General features: G+C 39.1%; 1 protein-coding gene across 3 annotated transcripts in view; it reads right to left on the reverse strand.

Annotated features, from left to right (window-relative positions):
• The window catches only part of PLEKHG1 (pleckstrin homology and RhoGEF domain containing G1), a 223,337-nt gene that overhangs the window by 162,480 nt on the left and 32,928 nt on the right, over positions 1–27,929 (reverse strand). For all 3 annotated transcript variants that reach the window (XM_057527985.1, XM_057527986.1, XM_057527987.1), the window contains one exon: positions 3,451–3,509. The gene's annotated coding sequence lies outside the window, so the exon portion shown is untranslated. The remainder of the gene's footprint in view (positions 1–3,450; positions 3,510–27,929) is intronic.

The following is a 27,929-nucleotide window of genomic DNA, read 5'->3' on the forward strand; positions in this document are numbered from 1 at the left end:
TACACACATATTTTTTGGTGGTATTTCAAAGAGGTAGTCTTTTAAAAAATTATTTTATTAATGTATAGTTGATTTACAATGTTGTGTTAATTTCTGCTGTACAGCAAAGTGATCCAGTTATACATATATATACATTCTTTTTCATATTCTTTTCCATTATGGTTTACCTCAGGACACTGAATATAGTTCCCTGCGCTCAACAGCAGGACCTTGTTGTTTATCCATTCTATATGTAATAGTTTTCATCAAAGATGTAGTCTTGAAGCTGAATAACACAGACACACACACACACACGCACACGCACACACACACACACACACATCATACCAAGAGAAAATAATGCATTCTAATTCCTTTGGGGTCAAAAACTGTGAAAAATAGGCCTATACTCCTCTGATTTTTCAAAAATTTCTATAAATCAAGACCACCTAACCAAATACTACTAATTCAGGTCAGTTGATTCCTTCTGTTTACACCTCCATACTATGTCTTCAATAGCTGGAGAGAGCGGCGCTTCTCTCTAGAATTCTCTTGTTTTCCTAGCTTAATTTGATCAACTGGTACCCAATGGCATCTATTGCCCTGCTACACTGGAGAGAACAGTTCTTATCTATAGTTTGTGGGTAACAAACTGGTAGATTATTATTTTATACTGATGTACCATATACATTTTTGTGTACATGCCCAGATATTTGCTAGTCTGAGAACTAGAAGTTTTGCAGTTCACTTATATACCCCAAACAATTTCAGAACACTTCAGAAGTATAACATGATTTTTTTGGCGGGGGGTGGGGGGTAATCAATTTAATTATATGTATTTACATTTAAAATAAACAAATGTTTTAGAAATACAGGGGTACTTTTTCCTTTTGGAGTGCTAGGAAGAGGGAGTGTGGGGTGGCCTGGACCAGCCTGAGACCAGCATGGGGTGAGGGGAGTCTAGGGGGGCACCAAGGTGGAGAAGGCCATCAGAATACCTTTTCTGTGGTTGTTTTAAGAAGTTCTAGAAGGGAATTCCCTGGCAGTCCAGTGGTTAGGACTCCGAGCTTCCACTGCAGGGGGCATGGGTTTGATCCTGGTCGGGGCACTAAGATCCAGTAAGCCACACGGCACGGCCGAAAATAAAAAAGTTCTAGAAAAGTAAAAAAAGCTCCTTCTGACCCAACTATTTTTGTGAAAGGGTAAACTGAGTCTTGAGATGGAGGCTGAGCACTGCAGGGTCACCCACCCCTCCAGGCACTGGAGATGTGGCCCTTCCAGTATCCGATCTCCACCGTTGTTACCTCAAACCAGAGGCCTGGAGCCCTAGTTCTCGGGAGGGGGAAACATGACTTTTCTAAAGAAGGAAATTAGCTCATTCATTCTTTCAGCAAACATTTGAGCTTCCATTATGTCTGGCTTTTTCTAGGGTATATAGCAACAAGCAAAACATGCAAAGACCTGGCTCTGAGGGAGTTTATGTTTGAGTGGGTACCAATTCTGAAAAAGAAGTTCATCAGATATTCAACACACTTACTTTAAAAGAACAAGTGACTTTTAGAAGAGATTCTTATCTGGTCACTGCAGTTGAAGACTGACAAAGCTATTTTCTCCAACACTAGATCATGGCTTCAGAAACAAACAAAACCGGATCGGTCATGGTAACTGAAAATGTCATGTACTCAGTACCACAGATCAGCAACCACGGAAGATCCAAGAGCTAAAGTCTACATGCCCACAGCAGCGAGGAGTGGGGGTCGCCACTGTTCTCATGGGACACACACTCTTCAGGCAAAAATGCTTGTCCAAAATGGGACCAAAGAATCCTGAGCTAGTCCCGCTTCCCCTTCCCTTATTTTGCATATCATATTACAAAGCAAACAGAATATCAGTGGGTCTCTCAGGGGAGAAAATATTTACTTTATTCTAAGAAAACATCATGAATGACCACAGCTATCTAACCTAACAAGATGTCATTTCTTTCTTTGGAGACAAGCCATGTATCTCTCTGATGAGCAGAAAAGTCTATGAACTCATTTCCAGAGAAGGGAATCATTTCTGAAAAAGAAATGATTATTCCACTTCAAAAAAAGAAAAAAAAAAAAAGCGTTCAAATGACTGAATCTGTCACATATGTAGAGTGTGCCTGACTGCGATCCAGGTAGGGGCACATGATGATTTTCTTGGGCTCTGAGGCACTTTGGCCCCTTCCTCCATAAAAAAGAATATTAAAAATTATATTTTATGACTGCAGTGGTGTAAAGAAAAATATAATCCAGGCTGGGTTCGTTATTATATATTCACTATTATTCTATTTATTTTTGGGGAAAGCATTAAAATGAAAACATTTTCGTGGGCCACTAAAAGTATCATGGCCCCAGGCACTGTGTGTAATGGGTAAGTCAGCTCTGGACCTCAGACTCTTGATTTTTAAGCTACTCAGCATTCTAGTCATACATTAGACAAAAGAACTTCTAGGACTTTCTTGCCAGTAATGAAGATCTGCAGTAAGAAAACCACTATTTTACCAGTTAACAAAATACCGATGAACTCTGAACTCCAACACAAGCAAAGACATCTTAACTCCATTAAAATACCATTTGTCTTTGTAATAACTTTGAGTACCTCAACAAGAATGCAGTGTATCAAATATTCATAATTCCAATAAAGCATGATTATTTTGCAAAAGGCAGACTCTAACCCCTTGTTGCACTTATGCTTTAATGTTATTTTTATTTTACTGTTTGGTTAAAAAAAAAAAGACCTGGTGTAGAATTGAAAGTATAAATGAGTAAAAGGATAATGCTGTGCTTACCAGGACCGAGTTTCTTCACATAGTCCTTTCATTCTAGTAAGCATTTAATATGGAATTGAGTAATAATGTCAGTTTAACATTTCAAGTCTTGCCAAATAGCTTGTGATGTGGTCAGAGTATGATAAATTAAAGGACTTAGGAAAGGAGAAACAGAATAAAATAATTGCCTAGACCTTAAAAAAAGGGTATATCTCCCTCCTTCCTTTCCCTCTTATTGTTCATTGTGGTTTTTCAAGTACTACCACCACAAAATTGCATTGAGATTTTAAATCTTAAAGAAAAAAGAGGAACTTAAAAAGAACAGGAAGAACTTTTCTCGCCAATGAAAAGCATTTAAAATATTACCCAAGGGACTGACTCCTTAACAGTAGAGGGCCAACAGGAAGAAATGATTCCAATTTGGGTCACACTATGGTTTACTCTTCCTGACTCCATTTTTATTCCTCATGTATGTACTTTGAAATATGAATTTTCTTTTGTATTTCACCCTTTGGTTATAATATTTGTTATTCTGTCTTACAAAATAGTTAAAAAACAAGAAAAATTTTGCTCATAGAGGGTACTTACACAAAAATACCTAACAAACCTAAATTACGAATTTATTAATCTTTTAGCATGTTTCATATTCAAGTGGTAAAAAAATGAAAACAGCTCACTTTTATGGTTGAGGCCTTTCCAGTGTCTTCACCCACCAACTGCTAACATCCGTCTCCACCTGTAGCAGAAACACAAAATATAAATTGCTTTTTACTTTTCCAGAATGATTTCAGTGGAACATGGATGAGACACCTGGGTCAATTTTAAGGGACAAAAGGAAGACTGGATGCAAAAAGACCATAATTTTCCTAGGAAAAAGTCATTATAGACCTATGCGACTGGTCTATAGTGGACCTAGGAAAAAGTCACCTATGCTACTGGTCTATAATAGACCTATAGCAACAATCATAACAAGTTAATTTAAAAAACAACTTATAGGGTGTGGTGCTAGAAAGTTACTGTCCAATCTTGATTTTCCCTTTCCCTTGAAATACTCAGAAAATCTAAAAAAGACTTGAACTTTCAATAGCGCTAAAACTTAAGTTCAGTGACTTGCCAGGAGCCAAGAAGAATTTCCTCTATCAGGAAGAGAGATGAAACTCCAAGGAGCGGAAGGAGAATGGATGATTTCACTCCGTCTCAACCCTCGTATCCTTATCTCTGAAACGCAAGTCTTCCACAGGATGTGAACCGCCTTCTAAGGCGATGGCCGCTCTATCCCTGAGCTCCTCTCTATGGCTGTAGCCAATAATTCCTCTCAGTTTCCATCTTTGCAAAGTACTTGGGGTGGGAAGGTAGAAGTTAATGGGGGTGATGCTTAGATGTGGTAAAATTTGGGGTTGCTTTTTTTCTGGTCACTATTTTTGAAAAGAAAGAACCACAGACATTATATAGGAAAAACAAATGTGCCTAGAAATGTATCAGATAGGTATCTTCATGAACAAAAGTTACTTGAAAATATTTCCAGTTGACTGAGGGATGAATCCAAATAAAAAGAGTGAAAAAAGTAGTCACGTAGTAGCACGGCTGGTAAGCGTTAAAAGCAGTAAATAGGGAATAAAGTAGGTTAATTATTCTAAAAACAGTCCAAATAGAGTGCAAACTTCCAAATTTTTGGAAAAAATGTCTAATAAAAACATTACTATAATAGTTAAGCTTATCTAAGTCTGAAATCCTGGATCATGTTATGAAAAACGGGGAAATGAGTGGGGATAGATGGTAAAAGCAAGTTAATTTCATCTTGGGTGGGGAGTAAGAAATGCTGTTTTACTTGTGACACTAGTAACTGTTTTTTTTTTTTAAACTGGAGAGAACAAAGCAATAAACTGCATATTTAAACTTAAGTTCAAAAACAGCAATAAAGGTAATATAGGAAAGGCAGAAAAAAAGCAGGAATTTTTGATTTCGATATTTAAAAAACAGTCACTGGTTCATTATAGAATGAAATGTCTCATAGACAGATTTCAGGCAAATCTAGTCTTAAAATCCAACATGAAACTCGAATTACTAGAAGAACATATCACAGATATGGACGAGATGATAAACTTGAGAATGCCATATAAAAAGATCCTTGTGAATAAATTTGAACATCTCAATGGAAACAGTTTTCTAAGGTGGTATTTAATTATTAAAACTGAACCAGAAATATAAAAGCTGAAAGGCTAAGAAATATGGTTCACTTCAAGGATTAGACAATTCCCAAACTGTATAAAAAGCTTTCAGGATATAAAACAAATGAGACTCTTCAGTTTGTTTGGTGAAGCTTATCAGATAACCTAACCTGATAAGACACAGAGAAGGAAAAAAGTAAGAGGCTTATTTGACTTAGATAAACAAGATGGAAGAACATCAAATAAAGTGCTCAGAACTCTTGATTTCTAGTAAATTAAAATAATGACACAACAATATAAACTGGGCTTATTCTATAAATATTATATAAATAAATCTCTTACGCTGTATCAATAGGTCAGATTAACATGTATTCATATTTCCAAAGATGACAAAATAGCATGTGATAAACTCAGCACTTATACCTGATAAACTCTCAGTAATCTAGAAATAGAAAGATCACCTACTATGATTTTTAAAAAGATCTAAAACCAACAGACAACATTTTTGCTAAAAAGTCAGGAATAAAATAAAAAGATGTTCACAAAGTATTAGTGAAAGGAAATGAACAGACCAAATACCACCATCAGCAGGTGCAAGGCTGAATACCTAAAACTCAAGAGAAATATCTAAAAATAACCCTGTTATAAATAGTAAGGGTGGTATCAGATGATTTGAAATACGTAAAAAGCAATGCTTTTTGTCCAGTGGTAGCAAAGGCCAGTCACAAACGAAAAAAAAGACAGTCTGAAAACAGGTCATATTCAGAAAAATTATGCTTAAAGAACCTATATAGAAAACGTTTAAGGAAATCTTTAGGACAATGGTTTCCTCATGAGAAATGTTGAGAAGTATAAATGTACTTTTTTAGAAAAGGAAAAAAAAAAGCATCATCTAGCCAGGAAACTCAATATGAGGTAAACTAATGAATTTATATTTTTGGTCTGTAGAAGGTGAAGTACCATTATAGGAATATGAGAACAGTAAGAGGCTTTTATAATCAGAGAGGCTTATTTATAGGTGAATACTTGAGGACCTCAGAGGCTGTTCTATAAATTCACGATAGAATTTTTAGAAAAAAACACATTAAGAATATTTGATTATCCGGCCTTAAGTGCAAACTGCACTAATAGATTATACTCACAGCATTAAATACAAATAGAATTTGATATAAAAATACCCCCAAACACTTCATTACACTTTTGAAGGTTGGGGAAATGTTATAAATAGCCATCAATGTTATATTTCTGGAAAGAAAATGTTAATTACACTTCACTGAACCATGATAAAACAGGTCACATTTTATTGCTTTTGGCCAAAGAACAATGTGAAACTTATAGTCAGGAGTACATGCAAGGTGGTGTTTAAAATAAGTTCTATAGGCAAACCACAACTAATGTGAGTTTGAGAATAAAAATAAATAAAATGTCAGGGTTGGTTTTATAAAAAGGAGACACAAGTCCAATATGTCACCATGTCTGTTTAGCTACAGTGTCTAAAATAAGCTTACCTCTCATTTTAAACAACAGAGTGAGGAGAGAAACTAAAAGCCAAGTGTTTCTGACAATAACTACGGGATCAATGTCACAAAAGCGATCACATTTACTCTTTATATCAGGACAAAATTAAAGGCCTGTTAGCTTTGGAGGACGATGATACTGAGTGACTAGGTAAAAACAGGTTTAATGGGTTGAGTTTGGCAGGGTTTAAACAAGGAACAATTTAAAGTCATGTTCGATAAAAACACTTCTACTTATGATAATGACTGTGCAAATACCCAAGGCATAGACACTTTCCCTAAAAATGTCAACTATTTGAAATACAGGAGCCCCAAAGGCTTGCCCATAAGCATGAAATCTGTTACCTTTATTTCTTGAATAAAACACATAAAACTTCATAGAAGAAACAAAGTGAGGGTGAAAACTCACATAAAGGGCTACCAGAAATCACAGAATTTTAGGCCAGTGTAGACTATAATGTACTCAATAGCAATAAGACCAAAAAAGGGCAACTTTCCCAATGTTCATGCCCTAAGTATCTAGAAAGTATTCCTTAAATAAGTAACACAGATGGTCAAGTAGACAAAAACAAAGCGAGTACTTTGAGGGGATACACAGTTTGATCATGTAAATCCAAAAGGAATCTCTGTATTCAGACCGCAGTCCAGCGCCTGCCCCACACCTGCCATCCTGGGGGGGCCGCTCCACGTCTATCCATTCTGATTTGAGAATGCCAGGTAACTCGGGACTCTAGGTCCACTTCGACATAAAAACCACTTTCTCTCTTCCACTTGCCCTTCTTTGAGCTGCCTCATTTCCTTCATAGACCATAAGCAAGCAACAGTAGCTAGTGAAATAACAAACCTTCTTAATTTGGCTGCTGAAAGGGGGCGGAATAATATCCTCTATAATTTTGGAAGCCCAACATCCATCTACCCTCCTTCTGACAACCATACCAGCGTTTCGCTCTCCTTTGTCCTACTATCAGCCCAGGTGCTCTGAATGAAATCAACTAGGCTAAACACTTCATCATATTTCATCTCCCTGATTACTGTGATTGGTGCATGGATAGGCGCGTGATCCAAGCCACACCAATCAGGATCAGTGAGACCTAATTGATGTATTTTATTAAAATTACTAAGGAAGAAGAACTTTTCCTGCTTCTATGAGACACGAACAAGACAGGATTTAGAGGCCAGAGTTGCTGTAGCCATTCTGCAAACATGTGGGGCATGAAAATGAGCCTACATGGAGGAATCTCATTCTGATCAATTCTGTGTGCTTTTCAACTATAAAACAGATCTATACATGCTCCAAGGTGACTTACTTTCTTCTACTCAGTATAACGTTTGTGAGGGACTTCCCTGGTGGCGCAGTGGTTAAGACTGCGCTCCCAATGCAGGGCACCCAGGTTCCATCCCTGGTCAGGGAACTAGATCCCACATGCATGCCGCAACTAAGAGTTTGCATGCCACAACTTAGGAGCCCGCCTGCTGCAACTAAGACCTGTTGCAACCAAATAAATAAATAAATAAATAAATAAATAAATAAATAAATATTACGTTAGTGAGATTCCTCCATGTCATTTTGCAGTGTAATTATTTGTGCAGATGGAGAGTATTTCTTTGAATTTCACTAGATACTTCGTGGTATATTTATACACTCTACTGTTAGACCTTTAGATTGTTTCCATTTTTCTTTCCTATACAAGCAATGTTGTACATGACTCCTGTATTCATACTTCTACATTGTATTTACCTGAACTGGAACTGCTGGGTTGTTCATCATACACATGTTGAACTTTACTGGGTAATGCCAATTTTTTTTCAAGAGTAATTGTACCAATTTACATTTCACCCAGAGTACACGCATACCTCATTTTATTGTGCTTTACTTTATTGCACCTTGAACATATTGCATTTTTATTTATTTATTTATTTTTACAAATTGAAAGTTTGTGGTAACCCTGTGTTGTCAGATGATGGTTAGCATTTTTTAGCAATAAAATATTTTTAAATTAAGGTATATAGTTTTTTTAGGCATAATGCTATTAAGCTCTCAATAGACTACAGTATATAGTATAAACATAACTTTTATATGCACTGGGAAACCAAACAATTTGTGTGACTCGATCTATTGTGACATTAACATTATTGCAATTGTCTGAAACTGAACCTGCAATATCTCTGATGTATGCCTATATATGAGAGTTCTTTTCACTCCATATTATGGCCAACACCTAATACCATAAACTTTTAATTATAGCTATTCTGGTGGGTAAGAAATGGTATTACTGTGGTTTAAATTTGCATTTACCTAATTACTAATGAGGTTGAGCATAACTTCATTTGTGTGTGTTGGCTATTCACGTTTCCTTCCCTGTGAAAAACTTGCTCATGCACTTTGCCCATTTTTCTATTGAATTATTTTTTTCTTATGAATTTGTTGCAGTTATTTATATATTCCCCAAAATGTAAATCCATCTGTCTGTTATGGGTTATGGTTTATCTTCAGTCTCTTGACAAAGAGAAGTTCTTAAATATGATGCAGTTATATATGTCTCTTTATGGTGGAATGATTTTTCTGTCTTGTTTAATAAATTCTTTCCCTACTCCAAGGACATGAAGATATTCTTCTATGTTTCTTTTAAAAGTTTTATAATTGTGTATTTTGTGTTTAAGTCCTTGATCCATTTGAAATTAATTACTATGTATGCTGCAAGGCAGGTGCTATTTTCATTTTTTCCATAAGGATAAGCCACTATCCCAGTATCACTTATTTATTCTTTCCACTGATTTGCACTTCAGCTGTGTCACAGAACAGGTTTCTAAATAAATGTGGGCCTGTTTCAGAAATACTGTTTTACTGGTCTAATCACTTATCCCTATGGCCAACATTACAGTGTCTAAATCATTTTGGCTTTATGACAATATAAATATCTCTAAATCCTTCTACCTGTTTCTTCTTAAGGATTCTTTTGGCTATTTCTGGATCTTTGTTCTGTATAAGTTTGAGAATCAACCTAAGTTCCACCAAAAACATGTTGAATTTTGATTGGGAAAAGTGGTGAAAAGTGCATTCATTTATTTATTTAGAAAACTGTGTTTATTTATAAACACTAGAACTGCAAATCAAACATTTTCAAACTTACAAAATCTCTAGACGGTTAAATCCATAATTAATGTACAAATGGGTGAGGAGAGAGAAGTTTTTTCTATGTAAGAAAATATTATGCTCTTCTATAGAGTCAACAGAATTTTAGAGAACAATGTCCAAAATTTATGAAATAATCAGTTGCTTACTGTGATCATCAATAAAAGAGACCGTTTTCTATGTAACAATATATTTTGAAGCATCTATATATAGAAGGAAAGAAATAGGTTCTATCTTATAAATACTGGGTACTGGATCTATGTTTGGGAGAACTGACATCTTTACAATAATGAGATCATCTATGAATATCTTATCCCCCTCCAATTATTTAGATCTTTTAGAAGTAGTTTTCAGTAAAGTTAAAGTTATTCCAGTGTCTACATAAAGATCTTTCATCAAATATGTTTCTAGGAACTTAATTTTTGTTATTATTGGAGAATATACCTTTTAAAAATATATCCTGCTTTTTCTAGAAAGGCTATTAACTTGAGAAAAATGTATTTGGAAATACACAGAAAAGTTGCAAAAGTAAGAACTGTAGTTCCTAGCTTTTTCTTGTCAAAAGCTTATTAGTCATTTCAGAGAACCAAGTTTTGATTCTGGGATGCCATATGTATTTATAATTGTTCAGACATAAGCAAAAAAACCCATCAGCTACAGAATTCACAATAGAAACTGGTTGACCGAAGTGGGAGTGGAGGGGGGAAATTTAAATGATCAAATATTTTAGAATAATAGTGTTAAACAATCACAAAAATTTTTCATTCAAGCAGGCAATTATTCATATGCCTCAGACTCAATTTTTATTTTTTCATTCAACAAGTATTTAGGATCTATTATGCACAGACATACATTTCTATTCCCATAGAGACCTCCAAAGACGGACACTTTACAGCTTTCCTTGCAAACTCAATTCAATTTCTATTTCTAATTTGATATCTCTAATTGGCCTTTGTTTGATCTCTCTAATTGGCATGTTTCTAAAGAGATCCAGTGGGTCTCAACCACTTAAAAAAAACCCAAACCCTAGAATTTGGAAGCGGAGACTATTGAGAAGAGGTACACATCTTTCAATAACTAATAGTTATTGGTTTCCTAACCAGTATGTACTCGTTTTACCCAAAATGTACTCATTTTACTCACAATTTGATTAAATTATATAGTAAATGCCTGATGTGTGTCAGGCACTATGCCAGGCATGGAGGTTATAAAGTGGGTAAAGCAAGGTCTCTGAGGAATATATCTCATATTACAAAATGGGTGTGTTCTTGGGAAAAATACATACATAAAGCAATCCTTAATAAGTTGAATTGTTTTCTGTGGCATTTTAATAGATACATTAGAAAAAAACTGTTCAAGTGAAGGTTCTATCCACTCAATTCTGATGTAATACATCAGGTTTGCATGACTTGTCAGGCACTGCATTCTGCACAGAAAGAAGACTGATGAAATGACAAGTTCAGTCTTTAGTTTGTATCATTTCTTGGGTTCCTCAGGATCACACACCAACCGTGTGTATGTAGAACTGATTAAAGTTCTTTATATGTTATTAAGAAACGTTAGGCTGATACTGCATGCTTCCCAAATCTGGGCTATATTGAATGGTAAGTTGGTTGTGAATCTTTTAGAAAGGAAACCAAAAGCAGACAGACAAGACAGACTCTGCACACCAGATTTTGATGACCCATAGCTTAGATTTTGTCATTTCCTGTTTATATTTTTAAAAAGACTAACAGCTGGCACAATGACTTGACAAAGGATCCTTAATTCTAATACTGAACCAGAGATTAGGAGTTAGAGTAGATGACCCTTCCTCATATTCCCCTGTATGTCCCTCTCTTTTTCATTCTTAGAGCAAAGTGGGCCTCTTTATAAAAAAAGCTGGCCAAACAGAACTGGAGATTCCAACACCATTTTCCTTTTATTTTTCAATGTTGGAGGGGAAAATGGGCAAGAATGTGAAGTAGTGAATGTCTCTTGAATGAATGACCTGCATGCAAGTGGTGTTAAAGGCACTAGGATTACAAAGAAAAATACCGAGCGTCTTCCCAAGATAGCAGGCTTTCAAGGGATGTATACCAGTCAATAGACTGGATGGTAGCTGTATTGCAAATGCTATAATACAGTTATCAACACTTTCCTATCACCCAAGAGACCTGTGTTACTATTAAAATGACCTGAATGCATCCAACATCTGAGTACCAATAATGCACCAGGCATGGGTACTGAGGACACAGCAGTGACTAGGACAGACCTAGTTCTTACCCCCATGGAACCTCCAGTCAGTGGAATGGACTGTCACAGAGTTAGGTAGTAACAACACCCAGAGGCAGCATGCTACCCAGTGTGATCTTGAAAGCATAAAAAGAATATAACTCTAATATTAAAATTGGGGGCTTAGTAGTTAGTACACCAGTGGAGGAATATAATGAGCAAGACAAGACTTTCCAAAGATCCTCGAGTCCAGACAGAAATAAGGAGGAAGGTGATTATGAAAGCTAATAAAGTTTTGGCAGAGTTTGTACTTAATATAATGCAGGAAACTATAGAAATGGATGAGCATTTCTAAGCAGAAACATTTTATAAGCAACATTTTTAAAAATTTTTATTTATTTAATTAATTTAGTTTTGGCTACATTGGGTCTTTGTTGCTGCGCACGGGCTTCAGTTGTTGTGGCTCGTGGGCTCTAGAGCGCAGGCTCAGTAGTTGCGGCACACGGGCTTAGCTGCTCCAAGGCATGTGGGATCTTCCCGGCTCGAACCCGTGTCCCCTGCTTTGGCAGGCGGATTCTTAACCACTGCGCCACCAGGGAAGCCCAGCAATGGCTTTTATAGATTAGAGGACTATAGATTAGAGTCCAAGAGCTTCTTTCAACCTAGATCAATAACTTTAAGTGATTCAGAATGTGTTAGCAAGCATCGAACATGAACAATGTTAGTTTACATAGCAAAATTCCCTAAAATGAACAGAATTCAGATGGCTGTGGTTTTTAAAGTTGGACTGACTCAAAAGTAAAACAGATTTTAGTAAAGGGAAACCAAAGATATCACATGTCTTTCTTATACTAGTTATTTAATAAACTAATATTTTGGGAGATAGCTTTAGAAATTTAAATTTGTTGTTGCGGTTTATTTAATGGTGAATACTGTAAAATGCTTCTGTAAAACCACTAGTTTTATTCAAGCAACATATGGAAAAACCTGTTACATCACTTTAGAATGTTATATTTAGAACGGTAATTTCCTTTCACTGGAGGCCTTTTTTCTTTTCTCAACCTTTCCACATCAGTCAAGAAAAACAGGCTTTGACCTATCAGTTTTTTAAAAAACAAACTACCAAATATATCACAGAGTTTTTGTTTACTATTCATTTAACATTGAGGATATTTCAATAGGCTTTCAGGTTCAGGGAACCCTGAATATGGAGAGCAGACTTCCAATAAAACATTTTACAGTTCCTACCAAACAGTGATTTATTCATCTACACGTTCCTCACTGTTACAGCAACTAGTACTTCCTGGAAATCTTTGGTTTTGCTAATGTGGACTGCTTTTACTTCTAAAAAGAGGGGAAATGCTAAAATTGAATTATGTAGCCCACGAGGAAACTAGGAGGGTGATAATTGACATACGCAAAGAAACCTTCTCATTTTACATCTGTACTTGAGAAAACTTTTTCTTTTTATTAAACTTGTCATTAGCATACCTAGTGTGTGCTTACACAGTTATTTTGCTAATTTTAAAAGGCTCAAACTTAATATGAATGTCATTAAAAAATATTTTGGAGAGTCTAAACTGAACAGATGATTCTTTCTGTATAATTTTTTTGGTTTCTTCATGGAAAACCATTAGGATTTTTTTCAATCTATCTTGCAAGTTTAGATTATATTGTTTTATTTATTTGAGAATAAATTATATTTAGAATAAATATATGTGGTTTTCAGTTTCTAACTCCATGAGCAGATTAATATTTCTTCAGATTCAGTTTATTTGCATTGTTAGCTCAGCTATTTGGGTGTGTACAATAGCCTATAACAGTAAGGACGTTTGGTCATGTGATATTAAAATTAAACCCAGAGCAAAGGCCAGTCCTCTGGTAATGCACAGATATGCTACAGAGAACACACTACCACAAATTTTACTATGAAACTGAAATATAGCACCTATGAAAAAACTGAAATATATTGCCTACTACCATAAAATTGGTTAGAACTGCATTTTCCAATCTAAATGATCAGCAAGTACAGATATTTGTTTAGCATCTGTTTCCCCCATTAGACTATACGAGACCCCATTTCTTTGGTACGTGACAGCATACCCAACACCTAGCACATGGTGGTTGCTCACAAATAGTTATGAAATGAATAACTGAGTGAAATGTCCTCACTGGATAGGTATGCTAAGCAGGTTTTTTTTTTTTTTAAATAAATTTATTTATTTATTTTTGGCTGCGCTGGGTGTTCGTGGCTGCACGCAGGCTTTCTCTAGTTGCGGCGAGCCGGGGCTTCTCTTCGTTGCAAAGCATGGGCTTTCATTGTGGTGGCTTCTCTTGTTGTGGAACATGGGCTCTAGGTGCGCGGGCATCAGTAGTTGTGGCATGCGGGCTTCAGTAGTTGTGGCTCACGGGCTCTAGAGCACGGGCTCAGTAGTTTTGGTACGTGGGCGTAGTTGCTCCGCGGCATGTGGGATCTTCCTGGACCAGGGCTCGAACCCGTGTTCCCTGCATTGGCAGGCAGATACTTAACCACTGCACCACCAGGGAAGCCCCTAAGCAGGGTTTTAAATGAAAAAGTCCGGCTGATATATAAATGATGACAGGATACATCTTTTAGAGAAGAAATGGCTGAAAATACTAGAACAGGGAAAATAATCAAAAATATCCCTGAAAAGACAGGAGGAACTGGGACCCAGGATCCAGGACCCAGCGTTAAATAAGGTCAGGATCCTTTTGCTGTTAAAACAAAGGGCAGGCAGTTGGGAGTCAGTAGATTTGTTGGCAGGCAGTAGCCCAGTGTGCTCTCAGATGATTTCTATTTTTCTCTGGGAAGTAAGAGACAAAACCATCTTCTGAATATGATGGGCAAGAATAAGCATTTGGGAAGAGTGAGGAAGATTAGAAATAAGTCATTTGGAAGAGTCAGGGCATGAGCTGACTAGAAAAAAATCGTCAGTCAGTCAATATCCCACTGTGTCATCCACCTCCAGGTGACAGATCCTTAGGTGGGACATGGGCTTGGGCAAGTGCCTAGCAGAGAGCAGGTAGGACAAGTGGGAAGCATCACAAAAAAGTTTTGGCTTTGGAATCAGGAGACTTGGGTCTAAGCCCAAGCTCTGCTCGTAATGAGTTGCCTGACTTGGAGGAATCACTTCATTTCTTTAGAACTTAGGCTTTACCATTTGTAAAATGAAAGCACTGCTTAAGAACCTCCACGATCCCTTCTAGCTCTCAAAGGCTAAATCTTTACAAAATAACCAGTAAGTGAGTCTAATGGCAGCACAATAAATACAGCATAAAAATTTAGAGTTGGACAGGAACTATTTTTACTGCCTTGGCCCATGGCTTCCTTACTTTCTGACATGGGTTACATCACGACCTCCCCACTGGGCTGCCTCCAATCCTACCTTCATCCTGTCATGTGTATGACAAATGTGATCACGTGGCCTCTTTGTTTCCATCCTTCAGAAGTTCCCCTCATTGCTGACTGATGAACCCAGGCTCCTGAACCCCACCCAGGAAGCCCTTCATTACTGGCTCCTGCCTCACTTCACTGCTTCACTGAAACACTAACTGCAAAATTGCATTTCAAAAAAAGAGAAAGGGAGGATTTTCTCTGTTAAAGCACACGTAAAATAAGGGTTATTCGAATCCCCTAAACATACCGATTTACTGCTTTAGGGACACATGCACTGTCATTTGCTATTTTATGACAGAGAGTCCAATTAAAAAACATCATACTCAGAGATCTGAGCCAAGCAGTTTTCAGTAGCAATAGTGAGAATTCTGTGGCTGAGTTAAAATACACTAAGGTGAATTCCTTTCACTTTTCAAGGTGAATATAAATTAAAGCCCTCCCCCAGAGAAATGGGCTTTCCAGAGGAAGTGAAGAAAGACTATAAATAACATTAGCCCATTCATTAAAAGAATGGTATTCAACGATGTTTACACAAGTGGTTCTCACTCTTTAAACTTAAGTCTAAATATATTTTAAAAGCTGTATGTAAAGTAGTAATTTACTGAAGCCAAACCACAAAGAAATTTTAGGAATGCATCCAGGTTATAAAATTCTATTCCCTGCTGCATAAAGAGAATTTTAATAGTTTCTATTTTGGTCATCTATTGACTAATTGTTACTTGGAAACACTTTGGAACACTAAATAATTTGAAAAATGAAGTTTCAGTCCAATTAGGTTTCTAGGTGAGAGGTAGACATGTAAGCCCCTCACCGCTGAGTAGCCATTTTTCATACCAGGTAACTGGCAGAGGCAGTTACTTCCTCATCCTCAACCTCCCATGCCTGGGAATTTTCTTGTCCTCTCGACACCCTTATTTGCCATCATTTCAGGAATCCTGAAGAGAGAGGGAGGGGCAATGGCAAGAAAGGTTCAATCAAAAGGCTCAATGAATTTCTTTTTCTTTTTTGGCCATGCCGCGCGGCACGTGGGAGCTTAGTTCCCCGACCAGGGATGGAACCCACGTCCCCTGCACTGGAAGCGTGGAGTCTTGACCACTGAACCACCGGGGAAGTCCCAAGGCTCAATGAATGTTAAGAGAAAGGAGAGACTGCTTCTGGTTGAGGGGGCTCCCAGACTGTCTGTGTAAATGAAGTGCAGGATGGGCAAGCAGGAGAGCTCTTAGGGAAGAGTTAGGAGATGGAAGGAGAGACATTCCAGAACAGTGGGAGAGCACAGGAAACTAGAAAGCCTAAATTCTTCCAAGGAACTAAGACGGGTAATAGTTGGAGTTGGCGTTTTGGTGGAAAACAGTAATACGTTCTATCTACAAATTAACAAATTAAAGAAGTGTTTGGTGCTGGAAAAGAAAAATTTTAAGCAATCCAAGAAGATCATCTGTCAAGATCATCATTGTCAAGAACAGTACTTTCTTAAGGGCTGGAACAATGTTCATATTCACATTTCTTTCATGCAAAAAAGGAACAAGAATGGGAACGTTCTCAGATTATTAAACAAATAAATGCCAAAACAGAAAACTCCATGGACTAAATAATAGAATTTATATGGCTCAAGACTCATCCAGCAGGTGGCAAAATTTAAGCCAAGAAAATCTCCAGAACGTACAGCAAAAAACAAAGGAAAATAGGAAAGACATGGAGAGTTGATTCCAGGACGTCCAAAATCCATCCCCTGGAGTTCTAGGTGAAGAGTTGAAGAGTGCGTAAGTATTAGTAGGGAAAAAATATCCTGAGCTAGAGGAGACTTCAGATCGTAAAGGCCAAAAAAAAAAAAAAAAAAAAAAGATTAATGAAAATAGATCACTGGTGAAACATCAGACCTAAGGATAAAGTAAAAATTCCCCAAAGCTTCAAAGAGGTAGACAGATAGACACATGCATACACAATCAACTAAGTTAGAAGAATCAGTCTAGCACCAGACTTACTGGCTACATTAGATTGTAGGTATCAGAGGGGCAATGCCTTCAAAGTTGAGGAACTATCATTTTGAATCTAGACTGAAATTATCAATCAAGTGTGAAGGCAAAATCAGACATCTCCAAACATGCAGTAACAGAGCTTAGCATCTGTGCATATTATATATAAAAAGCTACTCAGGGCTTCCCTGGTGGCGCAGTGGTTGAGAATCTGCCTGCCGATGCAGGGGACACGGGTTCGAGCCCTGCTCTGGGAAGATCCCACGTGTCACGGAGCGAGTAGGCCCGTGAGCCACAATTACTGAGCCTGCGCGTCTGGAGCCTGTGCTCCACAACAGGAGAGGCCACGATAGTGAGAGGCCCGCGCATCGCGATGAAAAGTGGTCCCCGCTTGCCGCAACTAGAGAAAGCCCTCGCACAGAAACGAAGACCAACACAGCCATAAATAAATAAATTTAAAAAACAAATACTTAAAAAAAAAAAAAAAAAGAAGCTACTCAAAGGGAATAGTCTACCAAATGAAAACAGGAATCTAAGGAAGGGAACAACATGGATGCAGAAAAACAGTAGGAGCTGAATATAACCCCAGAGCAGAAGAGTGTCTATAAAGAATCGAAGCTGTTGGAAAATCTCCTTCAAGCAGCAAAATTCAGTGATTCAGTGTGGAATGTCTTTCTCTATGGATCTTATTATATTCCGTGGCTCCAAAGTGAATACTATTTGCATATTGGCTTTTGATTTTTAGAAACAATCTATGGACAAAACAAGCATTCACAGCTATGCTCTAACAATAAGCATTACCATGATGCTGTAAAAATTATGGGCTAACACATTGGGAGTTTATAGGCAAGGGCTGACCCTCCTGGGAGCGAGGGGGGTTCCTGGACGTGGGACCTTCAGTGCTAAAACTGGGAAAGTCCTGGGTAAACCAGGACTGGTTTGTCGCCTTAGTCATGGGGAGAAGAGATGAATAAAGGCCGCTAATATCCTCATTTTGCCGAGCAGAGGTTCGACAGATGCTTTGGAAAAGAAATAAGTTGGTGACAACCAACACTAATATAGCAACTGTTAGCAGGGGCTGTCACTTAAGGAATGAGGTTTCTATGTTTGATTTCAGCCCCTTCCAAATGATTTAGATTTCTAAAACAATACATCCATTTAGAGTAGAATGAGTCAAGTCTTATTCATGAGGCATCTAACTGCTAACAAAGAGAATGTTTCAAAGCGAGAAAAACCTAGGGCTCCAAACACGGGAAGCTAACTGAAAATGATTAAACAAGGGATTCTTATCTAACCTTTGATTTGAAAGCAAGAGTATAAACAAAACCAAGGACAGGAAGATCTGTTCTCCTGTCTAGAGGCAGTGTCTGTGCTCTCGTGAAGAATGGATGGTCACAGGAAAGGACAGAAGGAAGAAGCCCTCAGTGAACCAAAAAAAGGGACCAACTGAGCAGAGTTAATCACATAACAGGCCATTAGATGCTATACTGGCACCACAGCTACTGCTGGGTAAACCAGAGTGGCCCTGTTCCCTCCACATAAAAGCTGCTCAAAACACACCCTGCTTCCTCTCTGAAAGTGTGACATTTATGAGTATTATATATTACACTAATTTTAAAAAAAAACCCATAAATGACATACTGTGATCCAGCTGTTTTATGCCTAACTGTTATTCACATAACATATAAAAATTCAAAATATGGCGTCTTTTCATGCACATTAATACTTTGAAGTTTGTCCAATGACCCTGAAGAGGGATTCATATCTGTAGATAATTTTTTTTGTCTTAAAGAGAATCCAAATCTTAGGTATACTGATCCCCAATTATTTGTACAGGAAGCCGTTAACTTATCTACTAATGATAACACAACCATGAAAGATAATAATTGTTTCATTCCCTTCAACTTAAAAATGCCCTCTGTTAACACCCAAAAGATAAATGGTTTTAAATTTTAAATGGAAAAAGCCCACAGTCCTGCCTTCTGCAAGTCACATAATCAAAATCCGTCATGAGCGTTGTACAATGCAGGGAACTAGGGACCTTGATACATTGGACAGCTTTAATAGGTGCCTGCCAAATCACTGAACATTTATCAAGTTTCCTTATTTTTAAGATACATTTAACATTTTAAAAACATACCTGAAATCAGGATATAGTTTACAATTAACATGAACATTTAACACGGCCGGGTTTACTTAGGTTCCTTGTACAACTGTTAAATCAACTGAGTGTCTTAAAAATCCAGAGTCCAGAAACTGAGAAAATCCAAAAATATCACATTCATAACTCACTGGAAATGTGTATCATGCTGACTAACATGTTTGAACCCATGAAAGGAATATAAAAAAATGTAGCCCAGGTGAGCTGAGATGTTTGTCCTATAAGTGAAGACAACTGAGATTAGAAACATTAAAAGGACAATATTAGACCCAAACAGACACATTTCTCAATTCTTTTGAACTACAAATTATATATAGTTGATCCACAAATTCCAAAAGAAAAAACAATAGAACTGTGATTCCTCTACAATGTCCATCCATAGCTTTTATATTTTCATTTTAATTACAAGACTCTTAAAACCTTCATTCAGTTATTTCAGGGCATTAAATCATTTCAATGCCATTTATTAAAAGTGAAATTTGCAGCAAGTAAATCTCCACAACTCCCCAAAACAATTTTTTTCAAAAAGCAGTGAAAGCTGCAATTTACTTGCACCCCCGGAAACTATATGAAATGTATTGGAGGAAACTTAATGAAATAATGTAAAACATTTGTGTGAAATTCAAAGTAGTCTGTTATAAGCCCTTTATAACGGGGTAGGAACCGTATCCACCTACATTTTCATTTCCTTTGGTTCCCAATGACAGCTCTATTGAATACTCAAATTTAAAGGATTGAGAACTAATTATTTTTCCAGGGGAAGAGTCACTCAACTACTTTAAAACCTGGGTAGTTTTAAGTTTCTGCATCCAAAAAAAATTCTCCTAGCTCTTCTTGAAGGATAACAGCCTATAAATTCCTACCCGCTCCTACCCTGAAGTCAGTTACAAACCACAGCCTGGTAACTCCTAGGCAAAGATGTTGGTGCTTGTAATAATCCAAAAGCACAAAATGGAAATGGTGATGTACCTCCCAGCATTCACTGTATTCTCTACAAAATAAAGATTCATTGTTCAATTGTTTCCTTACTTCATTACTTTAATGGATTTTCTCCCAGAATTAGGCATAGGGTCTGGAATTGAAAGTTAAAATTTTCCATATGTCTGAATTTCAACCCGTTGACCCAGTGACGGAGAAATTGATTTATTCTTCAGTTAAAATATTTTAAATGTTTATTTTAATTAATTAATTAATATATTTTTAAAGCTGTATCCCAAAGCTATGTTTCAGGCCTCTTTGCAGTTTTCAAGTTAGCCTTGAATGTGGTTCAATTATAGAAGTCAAGATAGCAATGGATAACCTATTGAGGGTATACTATTTGGTTTTTGAGCTTCTCATACTTCTTCTCTCCAACTACTGTTTAAAATTTCACCAAATCCATCAAGCTTTCTTAGGCTACCGTAGGCCACACATTTTATCTACACTGCAAAATCATTTCATATTTATTATTCTCTACTGCTCATGTGGCCACTTGATCACACACTTTGTTTTAAAAGGCATGTAGGTTAGTTGACCTTCTCTCCTAAACCAAACGAAAAACCAGTCTGAGAGTCGGACAGTCTTTTCCATGTCTCCTAGCTACTCATGGCACTCAGCACATAAGTGGTACCACACAGGGATGGCCCTAGTTCCTGAATCGGTGAATGTGTGTAGTAGCCATCAATATGAGTTCAGCACAGTCCTCTATTCTCAGAAGGGAGAAAGAACCAGATCTGATTTTTAATGTTGTGCTGGACATCGAGACTTCTCACAGTCACATTTACCCCACTGAAATGTGATATCATCACAAATTCCCAGCTACATCATGTATGTGTTTCTCTTATTACCACTTGAACTTGCATGTGTATTTTGTTGTTGGAAGTTTAGACTGCTTCTCATTTTATCTTAGAAAAACTTAAAATTAACAATATATGAATATCATCATATTTAAAAAATGAGGAAACTTTTGTACGTATGGCATTTATTATGGACCCATAATAAAAAGTGACAGTCCCACTTTTCCAACCCCTGAACCCCTCCTTTTTCTCCTAGCAGAGCAGATCCTCCTGGCTCACCCCCAACCACTCTCTTAACAATACCCTTCATTCCCTTCCACTCTTGAACTTTGCAATTCCCAGGAAAAGACCAACACTAGGTTAGTTTCCATCCTTCTACTTGCCATCTTTCTACTATATCTCTGGGACTGAAAACTAAAGAGAAACCGGACATGCATCATGATACCACAATAAATCCATGGTTGCCAACCTCAGTTGGGTTCTTGATCCTATTCAACCATCTTTTGACATTATTTTTTAATTGAATGTTAACTGAACACCTATTGTGTGCCAGGCACTGTCCTGGGATAGCTCTTCCTGCCTTAATCCTCATCCACTCCTTCTACAGTTCTTCTCTGCAGCAGGTTTATCATTCACTTTGCCCCACAAACCTTCTAACTCGGCCCACCCCCTGTTCTCAGAAGGCAGCCGCTACACTGAGGAAAATGAGGCCATCAGGAACTCCCTCTCTCTCTCCTTCCTAAGGCTTGCACTTACAAGCCACCTCTGGCTCCACTCTTCCTTGCTGTCTTCCTGCAGGCTCAGAGGAGAGGACGGTTAGAAATTAGGAGGGACGTCTCATCACCAGCAGCCTCGATCTCATCCGTACGTCACTCTCTCCCAGACATCCGAACTCTCCCTCACCATTGGCTGTTTTCTCTCAGCCTGTATCCGTGGTGCTTTTCAACCATGCTAAGCATCCCCTTTGGACCAGTGCTGTCTTCCTCCTCCCCTCAGCTTTTTTTTTTTTTTTAATTAATTAATTAATTTATTTATTTATTTATTTTTGGCTGTGCTGGGTCTTCGGTTCGTGCGAGGGCTTTCTCCAGTTGCGGCAAGCGGGGGCCACTCTTCATCGCGGTGCGGGGACCGCTCTTCATCGCGGTGCGCGGGCCTCTCACCATCGCGGCCCCTCCCGTCGCGGGGCACAGGCTCCAGAAGCGCAGGCTCAGCAGCCGTGGCTCACGGGCCCAGCCGCTCCGCGGCATGTGGGATCCTCCCAGACCAGGGCTCGAACCCGTGTCTCCCGCATCAGCAGGCAGACTCTCAACCACTGCGCCACCAGGGAAGCCCTCCCCTCAGCTTTGATCGTCTTCCTTACTTGACCATATTTTCTGTGTCACTGTTTATGATCCTCTTTTTCCTCATCTCTTATTGACTCCACTCGTGCTTCTATTCCTTTGTTCTGCCACTGAGATGATTAAGGCACAGGTCTTCAGAGGCTCCTGAATCTTTACTTACAGCTTTAAGCAAAGCCTTCAGACCTGTATCTCCAATAGCCTGGAGAACATCTCATAGCGGTCTCTTGGCTAACTACCCATCAGGGTAAAGCCCCACATCCTGCCCCACTACTCCGACTCCTGCGAGCCTCACATGGCACTGCACACGCTGGCAATACTGCCTGCCTGTACCACCTCTGCCGGATGCACTTTTTCCTGCCTCTCTGGACTCCGTCCTGCTCTCGCCTCTGCCTGGTGTGTCACTCTCACCCTTTGTCACCTGGCCAACTCTCTTTCGTCCCTCAAGACTCAGTTCCAACGCCAATGACCTCCTTCGGGAGGGCACCCCTGAGCAGCGCGTTTCCAGGTGATGCCCTGGCTCTGCTTCTTCATTAGAACTGTGATCTCAAGGGCAGAAACCTTGTCTCATCTGTGGGGCCTCAGGCCCAGAGTCACTAGTCAAAAATGTGAAACTAAATTATGAGTCTTCAAAGGAAAGCAAGTCCATTCGTTGGTTGCTCCCAGATGTGAAGTGTGTTTTTTTGGCTTAGTAAAAATAAATAAAAGGTGCTTTAAAAAAAGAAAGCATTGCATAAGGTATTTGCACAGAATCGTTTAAGCCTAAATAAATAATTACATCATTAGCAAAATATCAACTAAGTTCGAAAAGGGAAATTCAAATGAAGTCATCCTAGAAGGGCATGAAAACGTTAGTCTTCGATATCCTCTAATTTAAAGGCAGCTAGTTTTACAGCACTTTCTAGCAAATAAAACCAACAATTAGTGATATGTACCTTTTCAGGGCAAAATGTCTTAGAAAGTGTTCTTTAAAACATCGCTTCGAGGTAGAGCTCCTTTTCATTCCCCTCTTCCTTATCTTTTAACCACCAGTATCCCTACAACCAACACTACCTATGTAAGAATAAAAAGTCTGAAAACTGATTCTCTGTATCTCTGCTGGACTCACAAAGCAAACTGTAGGTGTCATGAGGCACTTGGAATTACTTTATTACAAAGTTTATACTCTAATTAGTGCTCAGTATGGTCACAAAATATTGGCTGCATAAGGCAGGCTGTAGACCAGGATGTATAGGATAGTAGGATCCTATTTTTGGAAAAATGAAAAAAGACAAGGTTGCAGGAAAACATCTGGAAGGATATAAAGCAAAAATGTTACAAGTGGTTGCTGCCTCTGGCTGGTAGAATTTAAAGTATATGAGTATTTTCTTCCTTCCCATCCCCTAATCATCATGTATCACTTATACACTCTTGTAAAAAGTTCTTTAAATAATAAATAAACTGAGAAGCATGTCACAGACCTCTGTGATATCCTCTGAGTCTTCCTCACACTGTTCACTGGAGAGATATCATCCTGAACTCTGAGCTCAGCCCTGAGACAAGTCAGATCCTTACGAAAATGAAGATGATGTCGCTGAGGCCTGAGAAGGCTTAACATAATCGTGTACAAAAGGCACTGAAACTCAGGTATTTGCATTTTTGTGCCTGACAAGGTTTTCTAAATGCATTTTACATGTTCAATGACTATTTCTTCATCTATACCTAATGCCTAATTCTTTCAGACTCAGTTCATATGTAACCTCCCCTGGGAATCCTTCCCTTATCAGTCTGGTTTGGACTGAGGTCCTGTAATAGAAAAGAACAAACCTGACTGCATGGTGGATCTATTCCTTTAGCTCTGACCCCTGTGCTCTGTTGCCTGTGCTTAGCCATGCTGGCTCTGCACCTTTGAAAAGAATGTTGCCTAGAGCCTGAAATATACATGATAGCCCATTCTCAAGGCTCAGACCTTTTCCATTCATGTAGAGATAAAGCTGCAGAACAGAAAACAACAATCATCTTGTTGGAGGTTTATAGGAACATTGTGAGCAGATCTAGTGGCCAGCAACAAGAACAAAGGATTCGGGCAACAGGAAGTTTGCAACTACCAGCCACACCCCCTCCCCTTTTAGAAGGCTCAGTCTTAACTCGGGTAAGTTGGTTCTTTGGGACACTAGTGCACCATTTTCTCTGTCTGCTGGCTTTCTGAATAAAGTGGTTATTCCTTGCCCCAACACCTCGTCTCTCGATGCACCGGCCTGTTGTACAGTGAGCAGTACAAGCTTGGACTCGGTAACAGGCCTTCCTATTTGCAGTTGAACTTGGCACACAACTACCACCCTTGCGTTCTCTCCCCTGCATCGTGATGCCATATTCCTGTCTGTATTCCCAACTGGACTCTGCGCTCCAAGGGGGTGGCTACCTTCCTTTTTTGCTCATCACCTGCAGCAGGAGAACTGTGCATGACACAAGGTAAGAGAAGTTCAGCAAGCATCAATCAAATGAATTAATCCACCCATAAAGAGTACTCTGCCCCATCCCCGGTACATCAGGGTGCTTGCCCTCATGTGATGTATATGCAATACTCTGCCTTCCGAGAATCAGTGGGGACAGAATACCCAACAAACTGGCCTGAAAAGTGATCAGGAAGGCTTTTAGTTAGATTGGAATAGCCCAGGAATGCTCAAGGGGAGGCAGCAGGAGGTTGTGAGTTGAAGCTCATGCAGATCTTCAAGAGAAAAAAGAAGGGAAGACTTGTAGAAGGAGAACATTGAGAGCAAGGGGCAGGGGCAGGAAAAACATGGTATGTTTGAGACAAAGACATAGCACATGGGCACACTCTACAACTCTCTAAACCTCCCCACCCGCCCCACTTGGCCTAATTTCTCCACTGCCATTACCATCATTATTCTATCTTTGACCCTCTTTGATGGAGGCCCTGGGGAGCAGGAATACATTTTTCCTGTTCAGATCAACAGTGATTTCACCTGCTAAGTGAGTGTTCCCTTTCTATATTGACAATAAACCATGTGTGGCATCCTGCATATCTTTGTGTTACTTTGTAGATGGATATGTGGGGATATGTCCTTTATCCTACTATACATGCTAGAGAACAGTGCTATAACTGTAATTCTGGGCATTCCCAAAGTGCCGTCCACAGGGTAGTATTCAAACATGTTGAACCGATTCACGTCTGTCGAGAATCTCACCTAACACGCAAGAGACAGAACTGTACTGCAGCCGGGGGTCACAGAACACTGGGCAGGGCAGTTTTCATAGTCAAGGACGCAACTTCAGGCTCTGCTGGATCAAGGGGTGCTTGGTACTTGAGCAGCCTGCCTTTGCTGGCCATCATTACTGCTTTCCTATGATAAGCCCTATGCTGCCTGTTAGGGGATTAGTGAATTGAACTGCATGGTCCTCTGGACCTTGGTGTTGTCAGATCTATTGTCAGAGGGGTCTCCTTCCTTACCTCCCCCCTTATCACCACCAGCTAAACGGTCAGGAGTTCTCACTATTCACTTAGTTGAACTGCATATATTTATTAGAACAAGTTTACATTGTGTTTGCAACCATGAAAAGCTTTGTTGCCATCACTGAAAGGCAAGTAAATAGAGGCAAGCTATTCAAAAGACAGACCTTGTTCTCTGAGTCATGTCCCCCCAGGCAGCTGACACTCACAAGCAGACGCTAACCTCAGGGTAAGCAGGGCCAGCAGAGCCCTCACTGCTTTCAAATGTCCATTCTACACACAAGTAAAGGAAGATTTTGTTTTGTAATAATTAAGAGAGGTTTTATGAAAAAGTAATTACAAGAATAAAAAGTAAGGGTTTTTAATATTAAAAATGACAATATCACAGCCTGTGCACACTATTTATGCAAAAGATGACTGTTGCCAGGGATAGGATGCGTGTACCAACGACAGGTGGTGACTATGGAAATGCAAAACCTGACCTTACTATCAAGCCTAAAGCTGCTTTTCTTTTCCCAAAAGGAAAGGAGCCTTCTTCATCCTACTCATAATAGAATGTGATAATGTGGTCTAACCTAGTACTTTAGATCTTAAATGAACCAGTAAGACTTCTAAACATGAGTATGCCCAAGGTATTAATTATTCTTCTTGTATCTTAATAGTTCATGTAAAAATAAGAGGATTGAACTAATCTTTAGCATTTGGAGCCAAGATTCTGGGATTTAATTACTTTGATTTTTATGTATATGTATATATAATATTTACATAGAATATGTATTTATGTATATAAATATGCATATAAAATATAAAAACATATCACTGCTCTGGAAGTCAAAGCCTATGATACAGACATACAGCCAAGTGGTCTGTCTAAAATTCAGGACATTTGATAGCCTGTATGCACAAGTCGCTCCCTAGCAAATAACAAGTTCCTTATACTCATAAGTTAACTCTCTTGTGACGAAAGTATTAGTATTCACTAAAGTAACAGAGAGTCACACAGAAGCCAACTAGCTTCACCGTGTGACTTTCGGTCAAAAAAGAATCACGACCACAAAGAAGAACACGACCATTAAAAAAGTTCCCACAAGGCTCACGTCAGTTTGGAATGTGTGTTTTGAAGGTCCAGATCTCCACAGAGGGGCTCTCAGTGGCACTACCCATCTTCTGCACCTGGGTTTCCATCTTTCTTTACTTCCATTCCAGCCATCACTCTTGACAGCACCAGGTTGCCTACTGAGGACCCTAAAATAACCTGATCGAGGGCCCCTAGCCTCTCCCAGCACAGACCCCCATCAGCCATACCCTGGGGCATCCCCACAGCCTTGCTACGTAACGTGTGATCCAGGCAGGACATCTGGGAGCTGCTGGAAAGGCAGTCGGAGCCTGCAGGTGATTCCTACACAGAGAGAAGTGGAGAAGCTACTCCAGACTTCACCACACAAGACAGGGCATCATCTGTGGCCTCTGGATACAAATCAGATTCTCCAAATGGAGCTTCTTCACAGACCCTTGCCACCAAACCCATGCATGACCCAAATTCTACTATCTGTCTTCTCTAGAACTCAAGAGTGGTCCCCCTTCACGCTGCCCATCATGGACCCCCAAGCCTTCCACTCTCTGTAAAGCTGCCCTTGGAAGCACCTGATGCTTTCTCTTCTTCCTCAGCTAGTGTCACACCTGCAGCATCAGCCCCGAAGCTTGGCGGTCCCCTGGGAGATGGCCTTGGGCAGGCTTGTCGGGTTCTCTCTCCCGCTGGAACCCAGGCAGCAGCAGTGAGCTTGACAGCACAAGCCACACTCAAAACCGGGGATCATGCCATCCAATGGGGCCTCAGGCCAAAGCACTGGCAATGATTAACATGTCGGGCACTCACAGACAGGGTGTTGGGAGGGACTTACGGCTAGGAAGAAAACAGGCCAGGGAACCACAGAGTCAGTGGAGAGTTTAAAGACTGATCGCTTTTGGAAATTGGAACAAGCAAAGGGTTCAGCACACATCTAGAGCTC

Source organism: Balaenoptera acutorostrata, chromosome 14 (assembly GCF_949987535.1).
Source record: "Balaenoptera acutorostrata chromosome 14, mBalAcu1.1, whole genome shotgun sequence".
NCBI classification, from domain to species: Eukaryota; Metazoa; Chordata; class Mammalia; order Artiodactyla; family Balaenopteridae; genus Balaenoptera; species Balaenoptera acutorostrata.